Below are 14,018 nucleotides of genomic sequence, written 5' to 3'. Positions count from 1 at the left end.
ATACTATAATGCACCTCCATAATAGTATAGTGCACTCCCATAGCAGCATAATGAACCCCCATAGTCATATATTACACCCCATGGTAGGATAATGCACCCCATAGCAGTATAATGCACCCCTATAGTAGTATAATGAACCCCATAGCAGTATAATGCACCCCCATAGCAGTATAATGCACCCCCATATAAGCATAATGCACCACCATAGGAGTATAATGCACTCCCATATCAGTATAATAGACCCCCATAGTAGTATAGTGCAACCCCACAGCAGTATAATGCACCCCCATATTCATATATTGCACCCCCATAGTAGGATAATGCACCCCCAGAGCAGTATAATTCAGCCCCCTAGTAGTATAATACACAACTATATTAGAATAATTCATCCCATAGGAACATAATGCACCCCCATAGGCGCATAATGCACCCCCATAGTAGTATAATTCACCCTCACAGTAGGATAATGCACCCCTTTAGCAGTATAATGCACCCTCATAGTAGTATAATTCACCCCCATAGTAGTATAATGCTCCCCCATAGTAGTATAATGCACCCCCATAGTCATATATTACACCCCCATAGTAGGATAATGCACCCCCTTAGCAGTATAATGCACCCCATAGTAGTATAATGTACGCCCAAGGAGTATAATGCACCCCATAATAGTTTAATGAACCCCCATAGGGGTATAATGCACCCCATAATGGTATGGTGCACTCCCGTAGCAGTATAATGAACCCCCATAGTTATATATTGCACCCCCACAGTAAGATAATGCACCCCCTGTTAGGGGTCGAGTTCCCGCCTCTGCACAGGGGGAATCTCCGGCCATCTCCGCTGCCGTCTCCCATTCTTCTCCTGCCGCAGTGGAGCCTGCTCAGCGGAGACGTCGGTCCCAGCGTCTAGCTCAGTCCCACTGTGTACAAAGAGTTGCTGCTGCTTTTCCTGCTTCTGCCATTGAAGTCAGTGCTGGGCAGCGGCGAGCAGACGCTTCTGGGTCTAAGCCCTGCTCTTCTCGTTCTGAGCATGCCCTGAGTAAGATCTCTCAGTGGAGATCGAGGGTCACATGGTCAGATACTGCAGCTAAGTCCATTGGTCCTTTCAGGAAGGTACTGTAGGTGCTAGGACTAAGTCCTGCTTGGCACACACTGAGCATGCCCAGGGCAAGATCTCTCAGTGGAGATTTAGGGTCACATGCTGAGGTATGGCAGCCTCCCATTGGTCCTTCTGGGAAGGTCTTTTACTTGCTGCAGCTATATAAGGCTCGCATGGCCGCACGCCATGCGCTAGTATTGCTTTCATTTATGTATTTTGCGCCAGTGTGGTCTTGTATGTGTGTGTTCAGGGACCTGGCCGAAATAAGCCCCTAGAATGCTGGCACCTCCGGCGAGGAGTTTCGTGTGCGTGCAAGACCACTGACTGCTAGTGTTGAGCATTCCGATACCACAAGTATCGGGTATCGGCCGATACCACAAGTATCGGGTATCGGCCGATACTTGCGGGTATCGGAATTCCGATACCGAGATCCGATACTTTTGTGGTATCGGGAATCGGTATCGGGATTAATATCAATGTGTAAAAGAAAGAATAAAAATAAAAAATAGGGATATACTCACCTCTCCGACGCAGCCTGGACTTTACCGCCGTAACCGGGAGCCGTTGTACCTAAAAATGCGCGCTTGAAGGGCCTTAGATGACGTCACGGCGCTCTGATTGGTCTGTAGCGGTCGCGTGACCGCTACGCGACCAATCACAAAGCAGTGACGTCACCTAAGGTCTTTTAAGCGCTTGAAATACCTTAGAAGACGTCACTGCTTTGTGATTGGTCGCGTAGCGGTCACGCGACCGCTACGCGACCAATCAGAAGCTGCGGACGTCTTCTAAGGTAGACAATCATAATCTGGCTAAAGTCCTCCAGCACTTCGTCAATGCCCAACACAGTGACTAAGCCAAACTACTGCCTTGGGCCGAATACTCATACAATAACCATGTGAGCTAATCCTCTGTCAAATCTTCGTTTTTTGTGGTCTACGGTTAACATCCCAATATCCCTTTCCCTGTCTATACCACCTCCAACATTCCTGCTGCTGAATCCATTTTCAAGAGTTTTTCTAAAATCTGTGAGGACAACGAGTCTCCCTTATTGAAGTCCTCTGAGCGGATGAAAAGACATACAGACAAGAGACGTCTGAATCCAGCCCTGTATAGTTCTGGGGACAAGGTCTTTCTGTCGTCCATGTACACTGTGTGCAGAATTATTAGGCAAGTTGTATTTTGATCACGATACTGTTAATACATGTTGTCCTACTCCAAGCTGTTCAGGCTTGAGAGCCAACTACCAATTAAATAAATCAGGTGATGTGCATCTCTGTAATGAGGAGGGGTGTTGTCTAATGACATCAAAACCCTATATAAGGTGTGCTTAATTATTAGGCAACTTCCTTTCCTTTGGCAAAATGGGTCAGAAGAGAGATTAGACGGACTCTGAAAAGTCCAAAATTGTGAGATGTCTTGCAGAGGGATGCAGCCGTCTTGAAATTGCCAAACTTTTGAAGCGTGATCACCGAACAATCAAGCGTTTCATGGCAAATTGCCAACAGGGTCGCAACAAGCATATTGGGCATAAAAGGCGCAAAATAACTGCCCATGAATTGAGGAAAATCAGGCGTGAAGCTGCCAAGATGCCATTTGCCACCAGTTTTGCCATATTTCAGAGCTGCAATGTTACTGGAGTAACAAAAAGCACAAGGTGTGCGATACTCAGGGACATGGCCAAGGTAAGGAAGACTGAAAAACGACCACATTTGAACAAGAAACATAAGATAAAACGTCAAGACTGGGCCAAGAAATATCTTAAGACTGACTTTTCAAAGGTTTTATAGACTGATGTAATGAGAGTGACTCATGATGGACCAGATGGATGGGTCAGAGGCTGGATCAGTAAAGGGCAGAGAGCTCCACTTCGACTCAGACACCAGCAAGATGGAGGTGGGATACTGGTATGGGCTGGTATCATCAAAGATGAACTTGTGGGACCTTTTCGGGTTGAGGATGGAGTGAAGCTCAACTCCCAGACCTACTGCCAGTTTCTGGAAGACAACTTCTTCAAATAGTGGTACAGGAAGAAGTCAGTATCGTTCAAGAAAAACATGATTTTCATGCAGGACAATGCTCCATCACATGCCTACAACTACTCCACATCGTGGCTGGCCAGTAAAGGTCTCAAAGAAGAAAAAATAATGACATGGCCCTCTTGTTCACCTGATGTCAACCCCATAGAGAACCTGTGGTCCCTCATAAAATGTGAGATCTACAGGGAGGGAAAACAGTACACCTCTCGGAACAATGGGAGGCTGTGGTGGCTGCTGCACGCAATGTTGATCGTAAACAGATCAAGCAACTGCCAAAATCTATGGATGGAAGACTGTTGAGTGTCATCATAAAGAAAGGTGGCTATATTGGTCACTAATTTTTTGGCGTTTGGTTTTTGCATGTCAGAAATGTTTATTTCTAAATTTTCTGCAGTTATATTCGTTTACCTGGTGAAAATAAAACAAGTGAGATGGGAATACATTTGGTTTTTATTAAGTTGCCTAATAATTCTGCACAGTAATAGTTACCTGCACAAACAGATATCCTTCAAAGATAGCCAAATCTAAAAAAAAAAAACACTCCAACTTCCAAAAATATTAGGCTTTGATATTTATGAGTCTTTTGGGTTGATTGAGAATATAGTTGTTGATCAATAATAAAAATAATCCTCTTAAATATAACTTGCCAAATAATTCTGCACACAGTGTATGTCAAGGTACCTTCGTATAAAATGGGCCCTCGCTTCATCGGTCCCTTTGAGGTTTTAAAGCAGATTAATCCTGTGGCCTACAAGCTCAGACTCCCGCCTCTTTACAGATCCCCAATTGCTTTCATGTGTCTCTCCTCAAGCTTGTCGTCCTTAATCCTTTTTTCAAAGACCCTGGCAGCAATCCTGCCCCAATCAACATTGAAGATGTTTTCGAGGTAGAGAACATTCTAGCTACCAAGAGGGTAAGAGAAAAAAACTTTTTTGTGTGGATTTGAAGGGGTTTGGAGAACATCCATACTCCTCTCCTCCTTGAGAGTTTTCTTGTGAGCTTGAAGAAGAGGGTGAACAAATGGGGGTACTGTAGTGCTGGAGTCCCTGCACACTACCCCTTTTCCCCCGCAGGGACGCCAGCTCACTTATCGCCACATGTTCTCCTTCCTCCTTGCTGGCAGCTGCCCAGGGTGCGTGCACAGCACGCAGATCCCTGGGCACTGTGCCTAGGGCATATGTGCTCCCTCTTTCTTAAAGGAGTCACATGCACCATCCTAAAATGTCCCTTGCCTATAGCTGGGGGACACCTGTTATTTAAGACACCTCCTCCAGCATGGAGGTGCCTGAGCAATGTGGTTAGTTAGCGCTTACATGCTTGCTAGTTGTCGGGTCCCCAGTACCAGCCAGTCTCTCTACCTGTCCAGTACCACTCTCTGCTCACCTTGCTTGTCTATCTGAGTTACAGTGGTCCAGTTCCCACCTGTGTTTGCTCATCTGTATACCAGTCGGTCCAGCCCGCACCTGCCAGTGCTCATCTGTATACCAACCAGTCTAGCCCGCACCCGCTAGTGCTCATCTATATACCAGCCGGTCCAACCCACACTTGCTTGTGCTCATCTGTATACCAGCCAATCCAGCCCGCACCCGCCAGTGCTCATCTGTATGCCAGCTGGTCCAGCCCACACCCGCCAGTGCTAATCTGATACCCTTCTGTATCCGTGGTTCTTGTGTTCCTTCAGTGCCTGCTTGCATCTGCTGTCCTTCCCCTCCGGGCTGTTCCAGCTACCAGTCCCTTCAGGATGAACTGCCTTCAGTCCATGGTCTGTGCTGGAGTAACAGCTGGTGTTTATCGGGAGCCAAGCGTATTCCTACCATCAGGGGTTCAAGTGAAAAGTTGCACAGGCGCGGTAACGAAAAGAATGGTCTCGGAAAGAGGTTTTTTCATCCACCAAAGAAATAAGAAACCATCAACGGATCTTGTAGACACTGGATCAGGATTTGATACCGCTTCACAATAGCCTGTTGAATGAGATTACCTGGGGAACCATAATCCAGGTAAGCTGACTCAATAAAATGAATGTTGCCACAGGAAACAGATACTGTCAGTGTCAGCGACGGAGAAGAGTGATTCTTGCATAGAGTGGTGTTATGATTGAACTTGTGGTTAGGAGCACTAGAAATGACCAGATGAGCAAACTAGTAATACAGGACGAGCTCTGGGAAGTGGGAGCTCTGCTGACCGCAGCCCCTAATACTATCAAACAACAACTAGAAATAGCTGTGGAGCGTTCCTGACTCTGCCTAGACGCCTCTTCACAGCCTAAGAGCTAACTACCCCTAAAGACAGAAAATACAGCCTACCTTGCCTCAGAGAAATTCCCCAAAGAAATAGGCAGCCCCCACATATATTGACTGTGAGTTAAGATGGAAGTCACAAACACAGGAATGAAATAGGTTTCAGCATAGGAGGCCAGACTTAACTAAACAGACTGAGGATAGAAAAGGTATATTTGCGGTCAGCATAAAAACTAACAAAAAACCACACAGAGTGTGCAAAAGAAACCACCGCACCGACTCATGGCGCGGTGGTGCCACTCTGCATCCCAGAGCTTCCAGCTAACAGAACAAAATCATGATAGCAAGCTGGACAAAAAACAGTGGTAACAAATAAGCTAGCAGGGACTTAGCTGTTGCTGAAGTAGACAGGTCATCTGAAAGATCCAAGAGGACTGAACCAGTACTAGGACATTGACAGCTGGCATCAAGTAACGATCTGAGTGGAGTTAAATAGAGCAGCCAGCCAAGGCCTGAACGAGATCAGCTGGAGAAGAAATCTCAGAACCAGCAGCTCCACTCACAGCCACCAGAGGGAGTCCATGAACAGAACTCGCCGAAGTACCATTCACAACCACAGGAGGGAGCTCGAGAACAGAATTCACAACAAAGTGGCCTCTCCAACAGACCCTAGGCTCTGGAGTGTCACAATTTCTCTGGGCAGGAGCGGATTTCATGCTCAGAACTGCCACAATAAAATCACCTTCTCCCGGCACGATGGGCCTCCTGACAATGCTTGACCATGTTCATCTGGTCAACTTGCATGGATTCTGGGGAAGGATTTTATCTTACAGGTGTTTCTGGCAGGAGAAGCCTGAGAGCCAGGGGACTGTATGACCTGTGCAAACTGTAACGTAAGTGGTGGAACCACTGTGCCGTGGTCAGAGGAGAGCCTGGAGGGGTGTGACTAGGATAGCACCTGACTCATCACTAGAGCCCCTGATGGTGGGGTTATGCTAAGTTCACATTAGCGTTCGGGGGCTTTGCGGAGGGCTGCGTATGTTCTTCGCTAAGCCCCGCCTACTTCCGCATACTTCTGCATGCGTCCTGTGTACCTATCTTTAACATTGGGTATGCAGGACATGCGGATGCATGGGGATGCCTTGTTTTGACGCACCTGCCAACCGCACGGGAGCGCAACAAGTTGCGTTTTGTGTGGATGGTGGTCCCGTCAAAACGATGCATCTGCATACATTCGCATTCATCCGCATGTCCTGCATACCCAATATCAAAGATAGGTACGCAGGAAGCATGCAGAAGTATGTGGAAGTAGGCAGGGTTTAGTGGAGGAAGTACTCAGCCCTCCGCAAAGCCCCCGAATGCTAATGTGAACCCGGCCTTAGACTTGGCTCCCGGTGGACACCAGGTGTTACTCCAGGACAGAATTAGGATGCACGAAAGCAAACTCCCCAGGAACAGTTAGCTGGAACAGTCCGGTAGCAGAGTACAGCTGATATAGGCTGGCATGGCAGGTGTTGGCAAACTGGCTGAGATACAGACTGGCATGGCAGGTTCAGGCGGGTCTGGCTGATATACATACTGACACGGCCGGTGCAGGCAGGTCCGGCTGATATACAGACTGGCACAGCAGATGCAGGTGGTTCCAGCCCAGCTGAAATACAGACTGACAAGACAGGTACTGGCAAGGAGTGACAGGAAAAAGGCAAGAACCAGCAGGAAAAGTTAGGGATGGGAAGACAATAGTGGAACTAGCGGGTAATAATGGCAGGGACCTGAGAATTAGCAAGCATGCTGGGAACAGACTAAGAATGATGCACAGGCACCTCCATGAAGGTGGAGATGCCTTGACTAATAAGCATCTCCCAGCCATTGACTGGGGACATTTTAAGATGGCACCTTTTAGAAAGAGGGAGCGCATGTGCCCTAAGTACAGTGCTTGGGGATCTGCATGACATGTGTAGATCCTGGGCTAGCCTCAGAGGAAGGTGAAGGAAGTAAGGGATTGGGAGCTGCGGTGTTCAGTAAGTTGGCATACCTGCCGGGGAAGAGGAGAAGTGTGCAGGGATGCCGGCGCTACACATATGGTAGCTGTCAGGTAGTGAAAGCCTACCTATTTGGATGGCTTTCCCACTGCACCGATGGCATGCAAAGTCGCCTATTCTTGCTCGCGGTCAGAAAGAATGATAAAAGAGATGATTCTTCCTGTCTTTGGAGCTTAGCTGAAAGTGGTCTCTGCAGCATTCCTGCCGGTAATGCTTGCTGAGGCACTGTGAAAAAAAAAATGCTGCTCTGGGAGCAATACGACATCACTGGCTGTGGGATTCACGGCTTTACAGCAACAGAGAGGAGCCAGAAGACCACATCGTCTGATTTCTCCTACTCTTGCACTGATTAGAAGCACTTCACCTTCATATTAAACTGTGTAAATTTATTTTAGCAATGCAGGGAATAATCTGCTAAGTAGAGAGCTCTTGGAAGCTTTTCTGCATTAAAGCTCAGCTGTGCACCGTTAGCCACTCCCATCTCCTATATAAACTTGGTCGTCGCTAGCACTCATTGTCAGAGTAGCTTAAGCTGCATGACTGGAGGTTGTTGGTGGTTGTTATTGGAGAAGGCATTTGGTGTATTTTTCTGTGACTGTTGCTAGGTTTTGAGTGTGTGATAATTCCCTTTCTTCTCCTACTTTGGTTTAACCCCATCCTCCACTCCCCGGTGTTTACCCCTGTTGTTTACGTGTGTATATTTGTATGATTGTTATTTTCCTTTTAATTTTACCTTGTTAGTCTGGTTGGTGTATTACGGTATCCTACTACTGCCCTCTTCGCTGTGTGGGGGAAGGGTACAGACTGAGGGTGGATTCAGAAGCTAAGGCAAAGTATGTGGCCCCAGCGTCTTCACCTTCAGAAGTAATCCAGGGAACACAGCGAGCTAGGGCGCCCCTAGCATTAGGGACAGGGAAGGAGCCCCTGGTCCCGGGACACCAAAAAACAGAGTCGTGACAGTGAGCTTTTCTTTAGGCAAAAAAGAGCATGGCTTGATCCTATGAGTTTCAGAGGAACCATCCTCTTTCATCAGGGATTCCGCGCCAGGGGTAATGACAATTCTTTTATAGGTGACAATCAGTGTTCATTGTTTGAAAGGTTTTGTATATGATAGTTAATTCTCTTTTTAATTCCAAACACAAATAATTCTATTTTGCTGTTTAGACCTGTCGGCTTTAATGTGTTCAGTGTAAATATAGACTTACTTTCTACTTTTGACATCTGATGTATAAATGCCACGTAGTGACAAGAGACTGTGGGCACCTACACAATCCATTAAACTAAAGGCATCCTAGTCTATACCTGTCCCCTCAGATTACTCCTGAAGATGAGGATGCCTGGTTCTCATAACTATCTATGCTCTCAACTTAACCCTTATCTGATCCCTCCCCTACCCAGAGAGGTGAAGGGCTTAAGTGTATAGGAAAACTAACCAGACGGACATGCTTATCAGACAGGGGTAAAAAAAACTACTATCATGCAATAAAACTCACAAAACAACAGAGAGGGAAACAGATGAGGTATAAGTAGGGGGGAAAACAAATGTGAGAGGATAAGGAAAAACGCCACCCAGCAATTTCCAGAAAAAGTCTTAAACTGCCAACTCTAAACACTGAACTCTCTCCTTTACCACCAAACCAGGAAGTAGAACTATCACTGGAAACTCCTGAGTGCCAGCGGTGAGCATATATAGCAGAGGGGATTGTCTAATACAGAACAGTTGAGGCAATTTAGGATGGAGAGCTTCGGGAGATCAACTGAACTGATTAACTTTTGCCATGACAGCAAAGAAAGCCTGCTGTCATGACATCTGTGTGGCTCCTTCCCTGTTACTAACGCTAGGGGTTATTCTAGCTCATCCTACCCCCCGGGATACTTCTGAAGGTGAAGATGCCGGGCCTCCACCCTTGCCTTATCTCCTGAGTTAGCCCTCCAGGGAAGAGGGGTGCTCCCGAACTCTGATCCAGTTTAGTTAACAGAAATCTAGGCAGGGGTGTAACCCCCTTCTTTTTTTAACAAAGAGAAACCCTGCTGCAACAAGAGACGAGGAAGATCTGATATGGCCCTTAGCCTGACTTTCTGCGATATAGTCCTACACGGCCTGCCTTTCCAGACCTGAAATATTATACAATTTGTTCTTAACCAATTTGGCCCCAGAAATTAAATTAATGCTGCAATCTTAAGGACGATGAGGAGTAAGTTCCTGACACCCCAGTTCCTCGAACACATCCTCAAAATCAAAAAGCTATTCGGCAGGGACTGGGTATTAGCCCTGGCTAAACCGGTGCCAAAGCAGTGTCTTGAACAGTACTTTCTCCACCTTGCCTCGGACTACAGGAGGATTGGTAAAAAGTCCCCACCAGTTACATGGGTTCCACGGTAGACTCAGCCCTACGTTCCATTGACCCCTGAACCCTCCAAAATATATGTGTTTCTTTATGTCTCTGACTTGATGGTGGTCCACTTGGATAGCTAGAGACATGGCAGCCTCTAGGGAATCCAGAGTCTCATACAGAGCCAAGGCATCCTTTACCCTCTCAGAAAGTCCCTGACAGAACTAATTACAGAGTGCGGGGTCATTTTACCTAGTATCCGCAGACCACCTATGGAACTCGGAGCAATACGCCGTGGCCGGTCTCCCTGCAGCAGCTGACGTAGATTGGACTCAACCAGGGAAACATGGTCGGGGTTATCATAGATAAGACCCAGAGCCAGAAAAGAAGTCCTTGAACCATCTGAAGCAACTGGCATCAGATGGGAGAGAAAATGCGCAGACTTGAGCATCACCCTAGAGAAACGGAATTACGATCCCTATCCATTGCTCCTCGGAACCCAAGTAATGAGGGCATAATCTCAGGCCTCCTTGAAAACCACAAACATATCCGTTTTGTTGTTACTTTAAATAGTCTTTTTAAAAAAACGGAGCTTAATCATGAAAATAATACAAATCTGAAATGAAAATCTACATTCAGCCAAGTAAACCAATATTCAGGTGCTTTTAATACTTTTCAAAATTTGGTGATTAAAGACATTTATAAAGTTAAAACCAAAAAATATCACAATAACCTTATGAAAATAAATCTATTTAATATAAATAAATAAATTAAAATATTGTTATACGTTCCAGCCAATATAGATGGGGGATCGTTATTTTGGATCAGGAAACATACCACGCTGAATCCATTCGACTATTAAATGATAATAAAACATACAAAAAAATATTTTTTGATCCCACTGTAAGATATAAAAAAAGAACTAAAATTCCTGATCGATATAGAGAAAAAAAGTAACATTTTATCACCACAGGAATATCTACTATATAATTGTCTAAGGGTCACTTCCGTCTGTCTGTCTGTCTGTAACGGATATTCATTGGTCGTGCCCTCTGTGTGTCATGGAATCCAAGTTGCTGATTGGTCTCGCCAGCTGCCTGTCATGGCTGCCGCGACCAATCAGCGACGGCCACAGTCTGATTAGTCCCTCCCTACTTCCCCGCAGTCAGTGCCCAGCGCCAGCTCCATACTCCCCGCAGTCAGTGCCCGGCGCCCGCTCCATACTCCCCTCCAGTCACCACTCACACAGGGTTAATGCCAGCGGTAACGGACCGCGTAATGCCGCGGGTAACTCACTCCGCTACCGCCGCTATTAACCCTGTGTGACCAAGTTTTTACTATTGATGCTGCCTATGCAGCATCAATAGTAAAAAGATCTAATATTAAAAATAATTTAAAAAAAATAAAAATCATTATATACTCACCTTCCGCCGCCTTTCCCGCTCCTCGCGATGCTCCGGTGACCGCTCCATGCAAGCGGCAGGTTCCGGTGCCAAGGATGGTATGCGAGAAGGACCTGCCATGACGTCACGGTCATGTGACCACAACGTCATCACGGGTCCTGCGCTCATACCAACCCTGGGACCGGAAGCTGCAGCGTGCACCGCACACAGGCGACAGGACTACAAGGGGCCTCGGAAGGTGAGTATATATTTTTTTTTTTTTTAACCTGTGACATACGTGGCTGGGCAATATACTACGTAGCTGGGCAATATACTACGTGACTGGCCAATATACTACGTGGCTGGGCAATATACTACATGACTCTGTGCTGTATTCTATGTCGCTGTGCAATATACTACGTGGCTCTGAGCTGTATACTACGTCACTGGGCAATATACTACATAACCTGGCAATATACTACGTGGCTGGGGAATACACTACGTCACTGGGCAATATACTATGTAATTGGGCAATATAGTACGTGGCTGGGGAATATACTACGTTACTGGGCAATATACTACGTAACTGGGCAATATATTATGTGGCTGGGCAATATACTACGTCACTGGGCAATATACTACGTGGCTGGGCAATATACTACGTGGCTGGGGAATATACTACGTCGTTGGGCAATATACTAAATGGCTGGGCAATATACGATGTCATTGGGCAATATACTACGTCACTGGGCAATATACTACGTAACTCGGCAATATACTACGTGGCTGGGCAATATACTACGTGGCTGGGCAATATACTACATGACTGGGCAATATACTACGTTGTTGGGCAATATACTACGTGGCTGTGCAATATACTACGTGGGCTGTGCAATATACTACGTGGACATGCATATTCTAGAATACCCGATGCGTTAGAATCGGGCCACCATCTAGTAAATATATAAATATTCAAAACTCATCTATGGCCATGTGTTATCGAATACCAATTCATAAGAATGACCAAAACCCACCAGGCTTTCTGATAATATCAGGAAAAAATGTTTTACCTCAAACATACCCAAATATTTTGGCCATATTACACCAAAATATGATTCAATTCTACCTACCTATATCAAAGACACAAAACATATATTACAAATCCTGAAACATATTAAAGTGGAATCTTATTATATTATTAATATTATGGGGACACTTGACATTTCATCTTTATACATGGTCCTAAATAACTAAAAGGATGTGTAACAGTGGGATTTTTCTAAAAATTGGGAAAGGATGTACTAAAAATACAGTTGGAACAGATTAATTTTCTAAATAAAGCCATAATGTTTATTTTAACGCATAACTATTTTAAATATAAGGATCAATTTTACCTGCAGGATTGGGGCACTGCGAAGGGCACCAGATTTGCACCCAGTTTTACGAATCGTTATGCTGGCAGATGGGAATCTTGGTGCAAGTCTGGTCCTCTGGAAATGTTTTAACGACGCTATCTACTTTATTTGGTCAGGAGGGCAAGATTCTTTGACACACTTTTTAGATATCACTATACTTGTTGACAGTAATAAGATAGCCAGCCACCAAAACCTATAGGAAGCCCACAGATAGTAACAGCTATATCTTGATGAACAGCTGCCATCTACCCATATGGCTTGAAAACATCTCTAGAGGATTGTAGACTGTTGCAATGAATCCTGAAAAAAACATTGGTCTTTTTTACATGAAGACAAAATAGTGGGAGAACTAATTCCACCTAAACCAAGATTTGTATTTAGAAGAAATAATTTTACCAGCTTAATAGCCCCCACAGTTGTTAGAAACTCTAACCCACCTAAACATAAAAAAAATTCATGAATAATGGTGGTGTTTTTTTTTCCTTGTAAGAAATGCATAATGTGCATACATTATACACCTAAGGGTACGTTCTCACGGTCAGTAAACGCTGCCGATTGGACGCTGCGTACCACCACAGCATCCAACCCGCAGTGTCCAGATTTTACAGCATAGTGGATGGGATTTCAAGGAATCTTATGTCCACTATGCGTGCACCGTCGCCCGCGTCTCACCCGCGGAGACAGACATGTGGCGCGTCTTTCCAGACCCCAGCATGTCAACTTATCTTGCAGAAAAGGCTAGTCTCCGCAAGATAAATTTCACCGGTACAATGTATTTAACACGGTGATTCCGCGCGGACATGTACTGCATCCGAAGCACTGCCTAATACTGACTGTGAGCACATACCCAGTGCTGGTTTATAATATTTTTTTATTCTAGGATTTATAGTCTGATCAGACTAAAAATGAATATATTGGCCATACAAAAAAGACATGAGTTGTTCCTGATATTGCAGCTCTGTCGCTATGACTGGACAAGCTCACTGTTACAAATTATGAAAGAATTGTCTAGTATAATATTGCTTAAAGTCAGAGAGTGTGAGAAAACAATAAAATAACACTTACTCCTTTAAACCAGCACTGGTGGTCTCTATTTTCTTCTGGCCAGATAATTATATTATTTTTGGCCAAAGTGATCATTGGTCACAGTGGTCATATGCTTAGAAGGCACGCGACAATTCGACAAAAAAACACACAATATTGGGGTAAGTTCACACAGGGCGTTTTTGCTGGGGTTTTTTGCTGCTTTTTTATGCTAATTTTCAGCTGCTTTTTACAGTACCAGCAAAGCTTATGAGATTTCAGAAATCTCATGCGCACACATTGTTTTTTTTGTGTGATCAGTATTTTGTGCTTTGCTGCGTTTTTTGGACATAGAGCAATGTCACTTCTTTCAGCGCTTTTCCAGCTTTTTTCAGCGTTTTTCACCCATTGACTTGAATGGATGGTGAAAAAACACTGCAAATACGTAGGAT

General features: G+C 45.2%; 1 protein-coding gene across 2 annotated transcripts in view; it reads right to left on the bottom strand.

Moving 5' to 3' along the window:
* ATCAY (ATCAY kinesin light chain interacting caytaxin) overlaps window positions 1–14,018 on the bottom strand; it is a 336,717-nt gene that overhangs the window by 102,485 nt on the left and 220,214 nt on the right. The window lies entirely within an intron of this gene.

The sequence above is a fragment of the Ranitomeya variabilis genome, chromosome 1 (assembly GCF_051348905.1).
Source record: "Ranitomeya variabilis isolate aRanVar5 chromosome 1, aRanVar5.hap1, whole genome shotgun sequence".
Classification (NCBI taxonomy): domain Eukaryota; kingdom Metazoa; phylum Chordata; class Amphibia; order Anura; family Dendrobatidae; genus Ranitomeya; species Ranitomeya variabilis.
This window is presented reverse-complemented; position numbering and strand designations above follow the sequence as displayed.